The sequence below is a fragment of the Haemaphysalis longicornis genome, unplaced genomic scaffold, assembly GCF_048455015.1.
Source record: "Haemaphysalis longicornis isolate Haplotype H1 unplaced genomic scaffold, Haemaphysalis longicornis Haplotype H1 scaffold_3, whole genome shotgun sequence".
Taxonomy (NCBI): Eukaryota; Metazoa; Arthropoda; class Arachnida; order Ixodida; family Ixodidae; genus Haemaphysalis; species Haemaphysalis longicornis.
Genome location: NW_027526335.1, coordinates 156341940 through 156359033, shown reverse-complemented (window position 1 = coordinate 156359033; position 17094 = coordinate 156341940).

Sequence of the window (17094 nt, the reverse complement as noted above, 5' to 3'; positions counted from 1 at the left end):
ACTGAAACTCAAAAGTACTCAGAGCTCAAAATGAACTCAAACTCAAAATGGACTTAAACTCAAAATGTACTCAGAACTCAAAATGGACTCAAACTCAAATTGTACTCAGAACGCAAAATGGACTCAAATTCAAAATGTACTCAGAACTCAAAATGTACTCGAACTCAAAATGGACTCAGAACTCAAAATGGACTCAAACTTAAAATGTACACAAACTCAAAATAGACTCAAATTCATAAATGTACTCAGAACTCAAAATGGACTAAAACTCAAAATTTACTCAGAACTCAAAATGGACTCAAATTCAAAATGTACTCAGAACTCAAAATGTACTCGAACTCAAAATGGACTCAGAACTCAAAATGGACTCAAACTTAAAATGTACACAAACCGAAAATAGACTCAAATTCAAAAATGTACTCAGAACTCGAAATGTACTAAAACTCAAAATTTACTCAGAACTCAAATTGGACACAAAATCAAAATGTACTCAGAACTCAAAATGGACTCAAACTCAATCGGACTCAAACTCAGTCGGGATCACTCGGCTCAAACTCACTCAAGCTCAAACTCACCATGCCACACAAGCTTCGCGCTCCCTGAAACTCAAACTCACGCGTGAGTTTGAGTCCAAATGAGTCAGAGTGGGTGGACTCATGAGTGAGTTCGCCGACCTCTGGTCGACCCACACGGCCCCACGTCGTCCACGTGGTACGCCTGAATCCTTATTACGAAAGATGAAGGACATTTTTTGTTGTTTGTTAGGACTATCAGGTATTTTAGCACGGGATCGACGGAATCTTAATGGAGGGTAATGCCGCGAACCATGCATTAGGTTTGTTTGTTTATTTATGTTTTGTTTTTGCCGACCGGCAGCGCCGGGATGTGTTATCTGGGTTATCTGTGTGCCAAGTGAAGCGCGTGTTCCATTCTTTATATATATGCCGCACGTGCAATCTCTTTTGATAGGGAAAGCATTTTGAACTAACGTCAACAGCCTAGGAGAATCCTCTTTGATCTACAGTGTTCTGAATGCAATTCGACGGTTCGAGAAACACTCGCACCCAAAGATAAATTTTTGCAAAGGAGACTCCGCGCGATTGGATCCGCCAATACTCGGCTGCGCGCGTCACTTCGTTGACTGACATCAACGGCAGATGCAATGGCGCCGTTGACGTCAGCACCGGAATGCCCCGGCAGATGCAATCGCGCCGGCGCGTGCCCGGCTGTGTGCCTTGGTTGCGCAGTAGCCAAGTCTGACGTGGCACCGGAGCCGCTTGATAGTAGTTTCGTGTGGCTCCTGGAGATCCGTGCTGCGCATGCGCGAGGAGCAGTGACTGGACTGGACCGGACCGGACTGGGCTGGATGTTAGGTGGTAAGAAGGTGTGGGGTAAGAAAAAGATGAGCCCATACCCGAAGGGAGATTGATCCGAGAACAAGATGATTGAACAAAAGACGAAGAAAAAGAAGGATCAGAATACGAGATGGCGAGAAGTATTTTAAAGTGACCAATAAAGAAGATACACAGGGTGTTTGAAGAGGAGCAGGAGGTGAGCGGGACCAACAAATGGGAGCCTCACACGGTACAATGCGAGGCGAAGAGGTGGACGACGATGTTTGAGTAGGGAGTGTGGAACGAGGTCTTGGGAGGATTGGTGGCAAGTTCGGGTCGAGCATCGGGGCTTCCAAGAGGTAATGCCTGCACTGGGACGAGAGCTGGCGGACCGGCATTGAGCCCCCTGAGCCCTCAAAGTGCCCTTTCGTGAGAGCGCACCGGTGGCATCGCACCGCCGGTGACCTTTCGGGCCGTGCCGCTGAATGCACCAGCGGCCTCGCACTGTTGGCAGCTTGCAGCTCGGAACCACCTATTAGCAGCGGCTTCGCACTGCTGGCCTCCGAGGAACCTGTGACATCGCATCACTGTCATCCACACCGCTGACGACCAGCACGGTCCATAGCGAAGTGCTGCTACGGTCATCACCACGCGAGCCAGGCCACCCACCGGGAAACGTCATAGGAATCGCAGCATGTTCGTCGTGCTACTGGCGGTATTACTTGTTTCACTTTGTCCTAGACATTTAATGTATTATATTGACATTTTGAGTTGACTTTTGATACTGTGAGGTTGCGCTTGTTTGTTTTGGGTAGTGTGATATGTTTGTTCATTTGCTACGACCCCGTATGTTTTGAGGGTTGTTTTTGCAAATATATTGTGAGGACATCGAATGCCTCAACCAGAGCCCCATTTCTTTGCTGCGTGAGACGCGTGACACTGGATTGAATTAGTATGGATTGAACTGGACTGGACTGGACTGAGCTGGATTGGATTGGAAATCGTTTTAGCAGTAGTAAGCACAATAATCACTTAATTCTAGACAACAAGTAAACCTAAGTATAATCAGCTGAACCTCAGCTTACGCTACGTATATCCGGCAAAGCCAAGCTAAGTCACTGCTAATTTTAATCCCCGAGCCGGGACTCGAGCGTCTACGACACGTAGACAGTGGTCGACCAGCGTTGAACCATCTTATGCTACCTATGGCACCAAGACTGACAGAACAGAGACACTCGTTATGCATGTACGGAATCAGAATTGGAACGGAGGGGCTGGGTAAATTACGATCGAAATCAAGGCACGCAGTCAAGAAAGACAAGCAAAGCAAAGAGGTAGATGTGGTAAGTGCTTAGTTATACTGGAAACTGATGAAGGGTGTTTAAAATAAATGAAGACAGTAAACAAAAACATGCCTGCCGGGTAAGATGCGATACCACCCGGCGATACAACCCCGGCGATACGATACGACGCAGCGGGCATGTTGTGTAGCGAAAGCTAAATTACGCTACCTTAAGCAGTATTCGAGCGGTTTCTAGTTCTGCCCTTGGGAGCTAGAGTTCAAACCACACCCCCTTTCGCAAGCGCCCGGATTGGAGTAGCGCCCGATTGCGGGGAGTGATATGCGAGGAGGAAACAGAGAAACCCGTGGCACCTCGCGGAGGAAGGCGAACCGTCTGCGTAGGGGTAGGAGTAAGATCCAGCTGTGGTCACTCGTACTACGGCTGCGCTTAAACAACGCCGTAAGGCGAAAATAAGGAAACACGCTGCTGTTACGTCCAGCTTCGCTGTCTTCAAGTCTTACGCATTAGTGTGAGCTTCTTTGACTTTTTCTGTTCTCTTTCTTTTAAAAGAGACACTGCGTCAGTTTCAGGGATGTTAACGTATTTGCAAGCTGTGTTTCGATTGGTTTGTACTTGAAACGCGGGGGCCGGTGGTTCTTTACGCGTACGTGATAACATCCAGACCGTATGTCGGTAGAGTGACATGTTGTTTCGTCTGCTTCTGCGGTACGAGCGTTTGACGCACCCGACATTATTTTATGTGGACTCTGGCATTCGGCATACCGGCGTTCAAGTTGTAAGATGCAAAGATATCACTCAGACTAGGAAACGTTTCCGGCGCATCTATAGAATTCTGGATATACGCCATACTGCTCTAATTAAAGAAAACTTTTTTATTTATCGTTCAGTTCTCCTGTCTAGCACATTGTTCGCCTCAGAGCTCTGCAGATGAGGCTCCAAAATTTAGCTTCAGCAGTTTTCCTCGTAACAGGTTCGCAATAAATTCAGCAAAATAAAATATTTGGTGCACACCAAGCTTGTATTTCTTGTTAAGGAAATCTCCTACCTCTGGCATTACGCCACTTTTAACGGCGGAAACGTGTTTAGTTTCTTATCGGCGGCGTTAATCTTAAGAAATGGGACACGAAATGAGTGCGTTCCTTAGTTCGTGTTGAATATCATCTTGTTTCGCCCCAATGTTTGCAAGCCAAGTTATCAATTACAACTTAATAATTTTTTGAAGTGGTCACCAACAGTCCTCGGCTTTCTCAGGCGATGCAATGGGTACATAAGGAATCTAAGGCATAGAGACAGACGGCAAAAACGGAAGGGCAGTATATCAAAAATGGGCAGTGGCTAAAATCGGCTATGCCAGGATATACGTAGCGTGAGTTAAGGTTCAGCTGGTTATTCTTTGATTCCGTGGTTGTCTACGATTAGCTAAATATTGTGATTACTGCTGTTAAAACAATTTCCAATTCAATCCAATCCAATCCAATTCAATCCAGTCCAGTCCAGTCCAGTTCAGTCTAGTCCAGTTCAGTTCAATCGAATTCAATTCACATCAGTCGGGTGCAGTCCGTGTCTAGTCCAGTCCAGTCCCTGTTCCTCGCTCATGCGCTGCACGGTTCTCCAGGACCCACGTGAAACAGCTATCAAGCGGCTCCGGCTCCGCGTCAGACTTGGCTACTGCGCAACGGAGGTGCACAGTTGGGCACGCGCCGCCGCCAGTGAGTCTGCCACGGCGATGACGTCCCTCCTCAGGAATGCGCAGACCGGCGAATGTGCAGACCAAATTATCTACACACCATAACTCAAATCGGATTGGATGTCCAATCCACTCCCAATCCAATACAATCCAACCCATATCCAATCCAATCCAATCCAAATCCAATTCAATTCAATGCAATATCAATGCTCCTCGCGCTTGCGCAGCACCGGCCTTCAAGGTCAACGCGAAAGTGCTCGACCTCGGCCAGCGTATCTTGAGCTACAAAAATATGTAAAGAGATATATCAGATATATACATATATAAAAGAGGAGTATAATCAAAGGAGCAAAACAATTTTCTGAACAACAAGAGCTGGGAAATAGTGTTTAGAGTACGCGTTAGGGAACACATTCAAGTATAAGCAAGCTGGTGCTTCTGGTGTAAAATGCACAATAACCGAATGAAAACTGCAGGTGTGACCACTGCACAGCATGCATATTTACCTTATCATATTTCTCAAGGAACGTTTAAACGGAGCCATGTCAATGCAAAAAATGTCAATGAAATTTAAAAAAGAGGCAGTTACACGCACGTGGGCATTGGGTAGCTGCTTCCAGGCTCAGTGTTCTGTCCACACGAAGGCAGGTATGCAGGCGCAGTGGTCTCATTGGTACTCGCGGGTGAGCATATCTCACACGGTAAGGGAATTCGAATTTTGAATGACTAATGTTAATAAGAAAAAAAAACAGGTCACTCCTGGAGTACTTAACGGATAGTTATTACTGATACCAAAATTTGAGTAGCCCGCCCTGCCCCTAATAGCTCCTTGGCAACGACAAAATACCGTTTTAGTGCAGCTCTTCTGAATCCTTTCTAGTCGAATAGGTGATGAAGGGCTTGAACACTTCCAAACTGCACTACCAAAGTCGATCATTGGAAAACATTATTGTGCAGTAGGGTGAGACGAACCATGAAATTTCTTGGTCGGTCGCCTGGGAAATCATTCGAATCTCACGGTACAAGGCATTGGTCAGGAAGCGCACGTGGGAGTGTAAAAGTAGCTTTTCATCCATCATTGCACCCAAATCACGGGCTACAGGAGAGCGTTTTACAGGTTCACAGGGCAGAGAGTAAGTAAAAATGATCCATGAAGATTTAAGCGCATATAATATTCGGATAGTTTTGGCAAATTCAGCTTCAAGTATTTGCTGTGGCCCCATGTCGAAACTGCATTTATGTTGTTTCGGAGCAGGGCACGATCGCCCTTTGAAGAAACCGCGGGATAGAGCTTCATATTCTTCCGTGAGGCTTCCAAACGGATCGGAAAACCACGAATAAGTAGAAGCATCGAGAGACACTGGTTGGTCTTTGGATCAAGGAAAAGGCTGAGAACGTGGATCTGCCAACATGAGGACCGTTTTTCTATGGGCTGCCGTCTTAGCAACTCCTGTAAACAGTGTAAATGTCGTCAATACGCCTTATTTTCATCCTCAGATCGTGGTGGAGGTGCAACTTACGCCCTGTTGAGGCCGTCGCGCTTCGCAATCTGTTCGTTTGTCGAGTGGGCGACTGTCGCCCCTCACTATCATTCCAGCTGAACTCTGTAAAGGTTCACTTCACGCGCCACGGAGCTTCGTAGTTGACGCCACCTTTGCTACAGCTAGATGACTGAGAACTCTGGAAGCGCATCGACCCCACCAATCGTGATCGTGTCGCAGTCCGATCACCCCAGCCACTTTTGCTGCACGGACGATGCCGATGGGAATAATTGGATTAAAGCGCCCGCTACTTCACCCAGCGAGCTTACGCCGTTGCCGTTGTCGACTACCACTTTCAACAGCTTGCGGCAGCCACTATCCGCACCACCACTGCCACAACGGCCGAAGAAGCAGCCATTGCGCCAGCAGCCGCTACAGCCAAAGACTACGTCACGGTACTTAGTGACTCGCAAGACGCATGCCGCCGATATCTTCGCGGCCGCATTACTCCCACAGCTCTCCGCATCCTTCAGGGTAATTACGAACTACCCGACATCCAACTCATCAGGGTACCCGGCCACGCTGACGTCCCCGGAAACGATGCGGCCCACGCCACTGCCTGCGCGTATGCACGCCAGGCCGTCTCCGACCGGCAGTCTCCTTGCCCAGATACCCCTCTCACCCCCCCTGATCTCCTAACCCACTACCACCTCATCCGCCGCATATATCCTCCCCCTCAACCTCGCGTTAGTCGTCTCGAAGCCACTACCCTCCGAAGGCTACAAACTTACTCTTAGCCCCACAGTACACTCCTCCACAAAATGTACCCTACCCAATACTACACGACCTGTACCTACTGCCCATCCCCTGGCACCCTACACCACCTTGTATGGGAATGCCAGCAATCGCCGTCTTTATCTCCAATCCCCAACCCTACTTACGAGCAGTGGGTGGACCAGCTGACCAGATCGGACCTTGCGGCGCAACAAGAAGGCGTCGCTAGAGCCCGGGCAGCCAGCCAGGACCAGGGCATCCCGGACTAAGGATGCCCCCCACAGGGCTGGTGCCCCTGCCATCTAGCACCAAATTTGCTCGTTTTTATTAAACGTTTATTTCTCTCTCTCTCTCTCTCTCTACCTCAGCCCCTGTGTTGTAGTTTACAGTGTTCTAAGGAACGGCATTCCTGGAACTAGTTCCTTTTTGGAGGAATAGAGGAACGCCACAGTCCCATTAAGGGTCGGTGGAACTGTAACGGTATCTCGTTAGGTTTATGAAGGAACGGCAGGAACGGCGTATCTTCTGCAAACATCACATTGCTGGGATGTGGCTGGTTTTATGCCAAGGCTAGAGTACAAAATTCATGAGTCGCTACTGCGCAACTCGTCCTACAATCTGGCCAGTTTGCCCGCGCCCTCAGCGGAATGTGCTTCTTCGAAAGTCAAAGGCAGAAGAATAACCACGCAGATGGCGGAAGCTTGTGCTTCCTTTAACGCCGGCGGAGCTTACGCGGCGTTCGACATTTAAATAGTGCAGCCGCGAAAATGCTTTTCACATTTCATCCTTTCTCTGGAAAGGCCAGGATGCGCGTCTGAGAGATATAATTGTTGCCTGCCGGGCTAAGGTTGTCTGACTCCGAGCGGCGCTGCAGGTCTCTTGTTAAACCACCGTACCTGTATATCTTCAGGGGTTTATACCTCAATAGAGCGCGCGAGGCCCGGGTTTGTTGCTATGCTATGCTATGAGGTTTTAGGGGTGCGATAGATGGGTGAAAAGGGCTCGAAACTGTCTTCCGTGGGGTGCCGACGGGGGAGTTGCACTCTCTGTGAGGTCATTCGATGTGTCACAGGCTATGAATAGGGCTTGGTGCGCCGCAGTGTCTCAAGATGCTGTACTGCTCGAAGTTAGAGTACGCATGCAGTTCGTCACGGCGTGGTTTGTGGGTCGACGGGAGTGCCAGGTCCTTTTGTATTTCACGCGTCGTGTTGACAAAGGACAGAAATATCGCCATTGTTGGGCATAATTACGTCGCGTGCCCTATGGACAATACCTGAAGGAGGCTGCCCGAACGTGGAAGGCCAGCGTTCAGTGTTACTTTACTTGGTTGGTTTCAAGTTCTGCTTTGAAAAGTGTCTGTTCGCTTTCTGCGGCAACACCAGGTACTTTTGAAACTTTCACGTCCTTCTAAAGAGCAATTTACGTTTTTAATGTTTTATATTAGCGATGTTTCACTGAATAAGTGCTACCACAGCCACTCCTGTGGCGAAGACACGTGAAAAAGCGCGCCTTTGCGGGGCTAACATTTTTTAGGCTAGCAGCTCTTTGGCGCACGTTGCTCGGCTGACTGGCCTCGCCGTAGACGTTGTGACCGATAGAACGATGGCAAGATCAAAGAGTGAAAGGAAGCAAAGGAACAGACTGTCGCGAAATTTGGAGGTTAGGGCGGTTCGCTGTGGCGGCGCGAAACCCTTCCACGAAAGTGTGCGGGGTGGGGGGGCAGTATGCTGTGCCCGCACGAGACTCTCGAACGCACCAGCTTGGCGAAAACGTGAATGGGGGTATGCGCGTCACGATGGTGTTCATTCTCTTCCTGAGACGCAGTTCGTTGTGCCTTCCTGTGATCCACCTCGCGCCGAATACGCAGAGGCTCACCATAGCTCCCGTCGAGAGAAGCTATGAGTGAATGCAGCCTTAGCGCACTGCAGCAATCAGGAGTGACTTCTGAACTGCCAGTGGGGCAAGCGGTCGTGCGCTTCGTCAGTCGCTGCAGCGAAACGAGCTGCAAGAGCGGAGACACAGCACCGCCAATGCCAGAGCACCGAGTGAGTGCTGAACAATGAGCGAGGCAACCGTTGTATGTCCTTTGTCAGCCACTGCAAATACAAGTTTTCTGTAACCATACAAGTATCTCCGTCTTAAAGTCTGTAACTAAAAATATTTGCACAGACAAAAAAGCTAATCAGCTGCGCGCATAAGGGGGCAGATGATTAGCTGTTTTAGGGTGTATCGCATTAGGGTGTGTCCTAATCGCAACCCCTTTTTTCAGTAAAACGCAAAGAGCAGGGAATCAAACAAAATGTTTTGATGGTTTGACGACTGCTGTAACTGACCAGTACTGGGTGGGTGACACAGAGAGGGCGCAATGCTCATCCAATGGTAACTAGAGTTTGTGACTATGGAGTGGTTTTTGTTTTCAAACATCTTAGTCAGAACGATCAAATCCTGCCGTGCGCACAGCCCCCAACATGGAAAACGTTGCAGTCTCCAGAAATCTCGCGTCACTCGCGCCCCCTTTGCAATTTTTTCCCCGGGAAGTACGCACGCTTGAGAAAAGAAGTTTACAGTTTTAACCTAATCTCCGCTTGCGCAAATCTTATAAATCACAGGGAAAAAAAATATTTGCGTGTCCACGCATTTCGCTCTCGTGGAATCAGCCACCAACACTTCTTATTTCTACAACATGAATATCAATCCACAAATTCTACACTGACGTACCCATAAGCACGCCCTGCAGTAGCACGGGTTTCACAGGGAGCAAACATTTCCTGCTCAAAAACAATAAACCTCAACGCAAGCATACCGACAGCGAAGGCCTACAGTACCACGATGGCTGTTGATTGCCTAATGGAACTCATAATACCTGTCAGTTATGTAGACATGCTCCCTTAGTGTTGCAATTGCTTTATTGTCTGGTAAAACCCACAAAAATACATTTTTTATACAACTTCTAATGTTTATAGGTCTCAATACTTTATGGGGCTCTAAATCACAATATGGTGGTTCCCCGGCCATTGTGGAATAGTTGGAAATACGTCTGATGATAGCAAAACAGCTGCCGCTACCCACCGCGATGAGGTTGACGTGACATTTATATCATACACTTATCTAAAGGCTCTCCTTAGACAAAAACTCCACAAGTAATGGCACGAAAGACCCAAGAGAACAACCGCTGCAACCACCACCATGGTGCAAGAAGCAACGTCCCCGATGATTCTGCTGCAGCCCCGGGAGTAGTCCTAGTAGTAGTAAACGTTTATTGGAGCAAAAAGGAAAGGGTAAAGGGTGGTGGTGAAGTGTCCCTAGTCCAGGATGCCTATTGACCTGGCCGACTCAATGGTCCGAGAAACCAAGGCCCTCTGGCTGGCCGGGTCCGGGCTGCTCAGCTGAGTCTCCCACTGCTCCGGGGTGGGGAAGGGGGGTGGGTTGGAGGAGTGGGGACAGGAGTATACGAGGTGGAATGTGGTGAGTGGGGCCCCGTGAACCACCATCGTTCCTGAGAGCCCCCGCGGAGGACTCAGAGGAATTGTTGGAAAAGCTGAGCGCGCCCGCATCTTCAACAGGTAGGGCGATGAAGAAACTTTCTGGCATGTTTTCTTTTACTTGGAAAATGAAGCTAAAACTTGGTTCGAGGACCAGGACAGCTCCTTGAAAACTGGACCCGATTCAAGACTGAGTTTCTTAACTATTGTAAGAACCGTGGGGAGTTTCATGACCATGGTGAGAAAAGAACGAGCTGCGCTTTTATTGAAACTCGAATGCAGCACCCGAATGAATGGTTCATGATCGTCGTCAAGGAGCTGAAGCGACGTTTTCACCGTGCGGATTCAGAAATGATGTAGAAACAGAAACTAAAGTTTCTGATGCGAGGGGTAAACAAGAGCTCTTTGCGCGCCTTCTACGCCGTCCCAATAAAACAGTGGCCGCAGGAGTGTCTGAGGCGGGAACCTTGGAGAAGACACTAGGAGTTGGTACGACGCAATACGACCGTTCCATCAATGCGCTAGATGCGGAGACGATCAATGCTGGTGTGTTTAGCTCTGAAACACTACGTGACGAAATCCGCCCAGTTTTAAGGGAAGAACGGTACAAACTCTTCCCAACAACGCCGAAACCCCAAGTCACCTCTATGAGCGAGGTGATCTGGGAACAACTTCAAGTCGCTTTGGGGTCTTCTAAGCTATCCGAAGTACACCGCGAACCACAAGCTATAACCTACTCCGCGCTGATTATCGACCCCGCTCTGCTCCAACACGTCGTCAAGAAGTCCCGCCGTACCGCCGTCCACTCTCGCCCACCGGGCACGCTGCAAGCCAAAACAAGACGCCGAGAAAGACGGACGTATCGCGCACCGACGATAATTGTTTGCGGTACTACCACTGCAGAGAGGCCACCACATCTTACGTTCGTGCCCTACAAGGGGCTCGGTTTGCGAGGGTTCTCTTTCAACACACCACGCCCCGACCCGGCCAGCGGCCATCTCAGATCGAAGAATCCAGTCACCGAACCGCCATAGCCAGGCTGGCTTCGCACGTGGAAGGTGCCCCAGCCCACGCGGAGAAACTAAAAGGGAGAAACTTGTGGAGAGGAAGTTGCACAATGGCGGAAGAAGGAACACCCTCCAACAACGCAAGGACGCATCGAACACCGTGATTCACGACATTTCCTCAGCCCGAAGACATTATCTAACCCTGATGTTACTCCCGAACACAACGATAACCACGCAGTGCGACGCGTACCCGACCTGACCGGGCTTGCTGATGAGAAGACGACGACAACTACGACGCATAGTTCCCGACGGTCAACACGGACAGGTCGAGATCCGATGTTCCGACGCACCCTGAGCTCGAGAAAGGCGGCGTCCTACGTCAAGTTGTCCTTCGAAGGCTGTGATGTAGTCTACCTCATGGGCACGGGAGCCGCTTACTCAGTATCAAGAGGATCATTTGCCTCCAATCTGAAGAAAGTTGCGACCAGATGGGATGGCCCGCACATTCGCACATTGGGAGGCCATCTCGTAGCGGGAAGTGGAACGTGCATATCACGCGTTCCAATAGACGCCACCACGTACCCTGCCGCGTTCGTTTTTGCATAAGTGCTCCCGCGACACGATTCTTGGATTTGGAATATACTTTTTGGTGGAAAATGGCGCAATAATTGATATACAGACCCAGTCAATAACTTTTCATCCGGTCACTCCATGACGCCGGAACCAAACCCCGAACACCGTGTAGCTGTAAGGGTCGCCGACGATCATGTCACCCTGCCCCTCCGCGCAAGCTTGATGATCACCGTCCACTGCGAGGATGCTGCTCCTGGTGTAGACGCTATCATAGACAGTGACCAAAAGTTGCTTCTCGACCGCGGTGTCTCTGTTGCAAGAGCCATCGCGCACTTTATGCAACGCTTATCCCACGTTTTGGTCCCTTATTTCCCAAAGGAGTACCAGCATTTTAACAAGGGCGCTGCCATTGCGTTCCTCGAAGAAACGCAAGAAGCAAGTGACGTGATCGCGGTTGCCGACTTTGAACGCGCACCCGAAGATGCCTCCAAGTTTCCGCATCCCTTCGACGTAAACGAGGCGCTACCATAAGATGAACGAAACAAATTATTTGCTTTGCTGCGTTGCTACAGCGAGTGTGTTTCGTCGAACTCAAAATTACTCCAGACACCTGTACCGCAGTACGAATTATAACCGAAGATAACCCGACAGTCACCGTACCGCGTGTCTTCATACAAGCGGAAGCCATCCGCACTCAAGTTGACGATAGGCTCAGCGACGACATTATACAGCCGTAAAAAAGACCCTGGGATACACCGATCATAGTCGTGAAGAAAAAAGAACACATTATGGTTCTCCGTTGACTACCAGCGAGTGAACAAAATCATAAAAAGGGATGTAGACTCCCTGCCACGAATCGACGACGCCCTCAACCACCTCGACCACGCGAAGAATGTCTCTTCAATGAATCTAAGAACAGGCTACTGAAAAACAAGTGCACGAGAGAGACCGAGAGAAGACTGCATTCATAACCTGAAAGGCCTTGGCGAGTTCAAGGTGATGCGGTTCGGGATGTGCACAGCACCAGCAAGGTTTTAAAGAGCAATCGACACCGTCCTAGCTGGCCTGAAGTGGCACACCTGTCTCGTAAACCTCGACGAAGTTGTGGTACTCACCCAAACTTTCGACGAACACCTTACAGGGTTGGAGTCTGTACTCGAGGCTATTCGCTCGTCCGGGATACCTTTGAAGCTTGCAAAATGCCGCTTCTCATACGAGGAACTCGAGGTTTTGGGCCTTCAACGCTGTGGGAGTACTTCCTGACCTTGCGAAAACTTCAGCCATAGCAAACTTCCCAAGACCGAAAGACAAGGGTGTGCGAAGATTTCTCGGACTGTGCGATTACTACCGGCGCTTCGTCAAAAACTTCGCACGAACCGCAGAGGCTCTCACGCAACTGACGAAAGATAGCACCGTTTTCAGCTGGGAAAACGCCCAAAAAAGCATTCCGCGGGCTGCAACAACGCCGGAAAAACCCGCCCGGCTTGCTCATTTCGACGAAAACGCCGAAACAGCAATGCACATGGGCGCGATAGATACAGGCTTGGGTGCCGTTCTTGTCCAAAAGCAAAACGGTTGCAAAAAAGTAATCACCTTAGCGAGCAGTGGTCTGTCGATGGAGGTAAGAAATTACTAAGCCTCTGAGAAAGAGTTTGTCGAAATTACATGGGCCATTTGAAAATTTCGCCATTACGTGTAAGGTAGACCATCGAAGGTTGTGAGAGACCACCATGCGCTGTGCTGGCTCGCCAATTTGAAGGACCCCGCTGGCCGTCTTAGGTGCTGGAGCTTGCGCCTGCAAGAGTTCGACGGTACAATCATCTATAAATGCCGCAAGAAACACTATTGACGCCGACTGCCTGTACCGCGCAAACGTCGTCCCAGCACCACTAGACTCAGATGAAGACAGCGCGTTCTTTGGAGTCCTGACGGAGAGCGACCTAGCCACCTAGCAGCGCGCCGACCCCGACTTACGTCTCATGATCGACTACCTCGAAAGGCGCAACGTCGCCCTGCTTAGGGCGTTCCAACGGAACTTACCAGCATTGAGCCTAAAAAACGCCGTCCTCGTGACAAATTTCAACCAAAGAACGAGAACGAATTTTCTTCTTCTCATCCCCGCAGACCCTCGGGACAAACTTTTGGAAGCGTGCCACGACGACCCATCTTCCGGACATCTCGGCACAGCACGAAGTATAAAAATTTCCCCGCATTTCCCCGAGGGGAAGAATGTGAAAGTGCGAATGCACGAGTTGAATTGGCGCGGTTCGGTAATGTTCGCGAAAGAGAGATCACACACACACACACACACAACTACAAAGAAAGAAGCATTTATTCACAGACACCTATTTGTGTTGTCGTTGTACTTGATTGCTAGAGCGGATCTCAGCTTTGAAATTTCGTGTCAGTACTCCTTTAAGCGGGTGCATTAGCCCTTCTCACGCCCGATTCGTGGCCAATCCCCCACGTGGGTATGTGCCATGCACAGACACCTATTTCTGTTGTCGTTGTACTTGATTGCTAGAGCGGATCTCAGCTTTGAAAGTTCGTGTCAGTCCTCCTTTAAGCGGGTGCATTAGCCCTTCTCACGCCCGATTCCTGGCCAATCCCCCACGTGGGTATGTGCCATGTCAGCGGCCAGGCAGCGCGCGCCCATCTCCCCCCGTTGCCAAGGAAGACGAGGAGATTCCTGGCCAATCCCTCACGTGGGTATGTGCCATGTCAGCGGCCAGGCAGCGCGCCCATCTCCCCCCGTTGCCAAGGAAGACGAGGAGCGCGCGCACCCGCAGCTGTTGCTATGTGGACGGACGGCGGTCGCCGGAATTCAGGGTCGCTTATAAAGTGCATTCACACTTAAAAAAATCAAGGTGAAGTACTACTGGCCCGCCTTACAAGCGATGTGTCCCACCACGTACGCAGCTGCCGCGACTGCCAGCGACGAAACCCGCCACCGTCGAGACCCGCCGGGCTACCGCAGCCGATCGCTGTCACATAGAGGCCCTTCGAACAGATTGGATTGGACCTTCTGGGCCAGTTCCTTATGACACAATCCGAAAACAAGCGCGTTGCCGTAGCGACAGACTACATGATGCGCGACGCAGAGACGGCTGCTCTTCCGAGGGGGACTGAACAAGAAGTCGCGAAGTTCTTCATGAACCAAGTTGTGGTGTGACATGGACCCCTGAAGTCTTAATAACGGACCACGAACGGCCTTCACTGCGGAGCTTATGCGAGTAATCTTACGCTAAAGCAAAACGGATCACCAAAGACCGACGGCGTACCACCCCCAAACGAACGGACTAACGGAACGTCTGAGTAAATAGATCGCGGATGTGCTATCTATTTACGTAGACGTTGAACGTGAGCCTTAGGGCGAAGTTCATCTGTATGTCACGTTTGCGTACAACAGGGGTATGCAGGAACTACGCAGATGAAACCGCTCGAGCTTGTCTACAGATGACGGCTGATTACGATGCTTGACGCCATGCTACCGCGCGTAGAAGACGAAGACCTCAACGCCGACATCCAAAGATACCTTCAACGTGTCGACGAGGCCCGCCAGCTCACTCGAGTTCGCACAACTGACCAGCAGCGAGTAGATGCCGGTTGCTACATCCTCGAACGCCGAGACGTCGAGTACCGCCCAGGGGATCATGTGTGGGTTTGGACTCCCATCCGACGACGTGGATTCAGTGAGAAGCTTTGTCGAGGCGTTGTCGATTTGTTGGAGGAGGTATACATCCTTTTTGACGATTTTGTTCAGTCGCGGGTAGTCAACTCAACCTTGCTGTGCCGTGTTTTTTGTTCCCGAGTACGACCGGGGCATCCCAGGGTCTTTTTGATGGCTGTATACTGTCGTCGCTGAGCCCCCCTTCCACTTGAGTTCGGATGGCTTCCGTGCGTATGAACACACGTGGTACGGTGATTGTCGGATAGGTCGGTATCTATCTTCGGTTATAATACGTACTGCGGTGCAGGTGTCTGGAGTAATTTTGAGTTCGACCAAACACACTCGCTGTAGCAACGCAGCAAAGCAAATAATTTGTTTCGTTCTTCTTATGGTAGCGCCTCGTTTACGTCGAAGGGATGCGGAAACTTGGAGGCATCTTCGGGTGCGCGTTCAAAGTCGGCGACCGCGATCACGTCACTTGCTTCTTGCGTTTCTTCGAGGAACGCAATTGCAGCGCCCTTGTTAAAATGCTGGTACTCCTTTGGGAAATAAGGGACCAAAACGTGGGATAAGCGTTGCATAAAGTGCGCGATGGCTCTTGCGACAGAGACACCGCGGTCGAGAAGCAATCTTTGGTCACTGTCTATGATAGCGTCTACACCAGGAGCAGCATCCTCGCAGTAGACGGTGATCATCAAGCTTGCGCGGACTGGCAGGGTGACATGATCGTCGGCGACCCTTACAGCTACACGGTGTTCGGGGTTTGGTTCCGGCATCATGGAGTGACCGGATGAAAAGTTATTGACTGGGTCTGTATATCAATTATTGCGCCATTTTCCACCAAAAAGTATATTCCAAATCCAAGAATCGCGTCGCGGGAGCACTTATGCAAAAACGAACGCGGCAGGGTACGTGGTGGCGTCTATTGGAACGCGTGATATGCACGTTCCACTTCCCGCTACGAGATGGCCTCCCAATGTGCGAATGTGCGGGCCATCCCATCTGGTCGCAACTTTCTTCAGCTTGGAGGCAAATGATCCGCTTGATACTGAGTAAGCGGCTGCCGTGTCCATGAGGGCGACTACATCACAGCCTTCGATGGACAACTTGACGTAGGACGCCGCCTTTCTCGAGCTCAGGGTGCGTCGGAACATCAGATCTCGGCCTGTCCGTGTTGACCGTCGGGAACTATGCGTCGTAGTTGTCGTCGTCGTCTCATCAGCAAGCCCGGTCATGTCGGGTACGCGTCGCACTGTGTGGTTATCGTTGTGTTCGGGAGTAACATCAGGGTTAGATAATGCCTTCGGGCTGAGGAAATGTCGTGAATCACGGTGTTTGATGCGTCCTTGCGGTGTTCGAGGGTGTTCCTTTTTCCGCCTTTGTGCAACTTCCCCTCTACACGTTTCTCCCTTTAGTTTCCCTGCGTGGGCTGGGGCACCTTCCACGTGCGAAGCCAGCCTTGCTATGGCGGTTCGGTGACTGGTATGGGTAGGGCGACGCGAACGGTTGAAACAAGCCGTCCATGGCTGGTGGTGGACAGGTATTCTTCGATCTGAGATGGGCGCTGGCCGGGTCGGGGCGTGGTGCGTCAAAAGAGAACCCTCGCAAACCGAGCCCCTTGTAGGGCACGAACATAAGATGTGGTGGCCTCTCTGCAGTGGTAGTACCGCAGACAATTATCGTCGGTTCGCGATACGTCCGTCTTTCTCGGCGTCTTGTTTTGGACAGCAGCGTTCCCGGTGGGCGAAATTGGACGGCGGTACGGCGGGACTTCTTGACGAC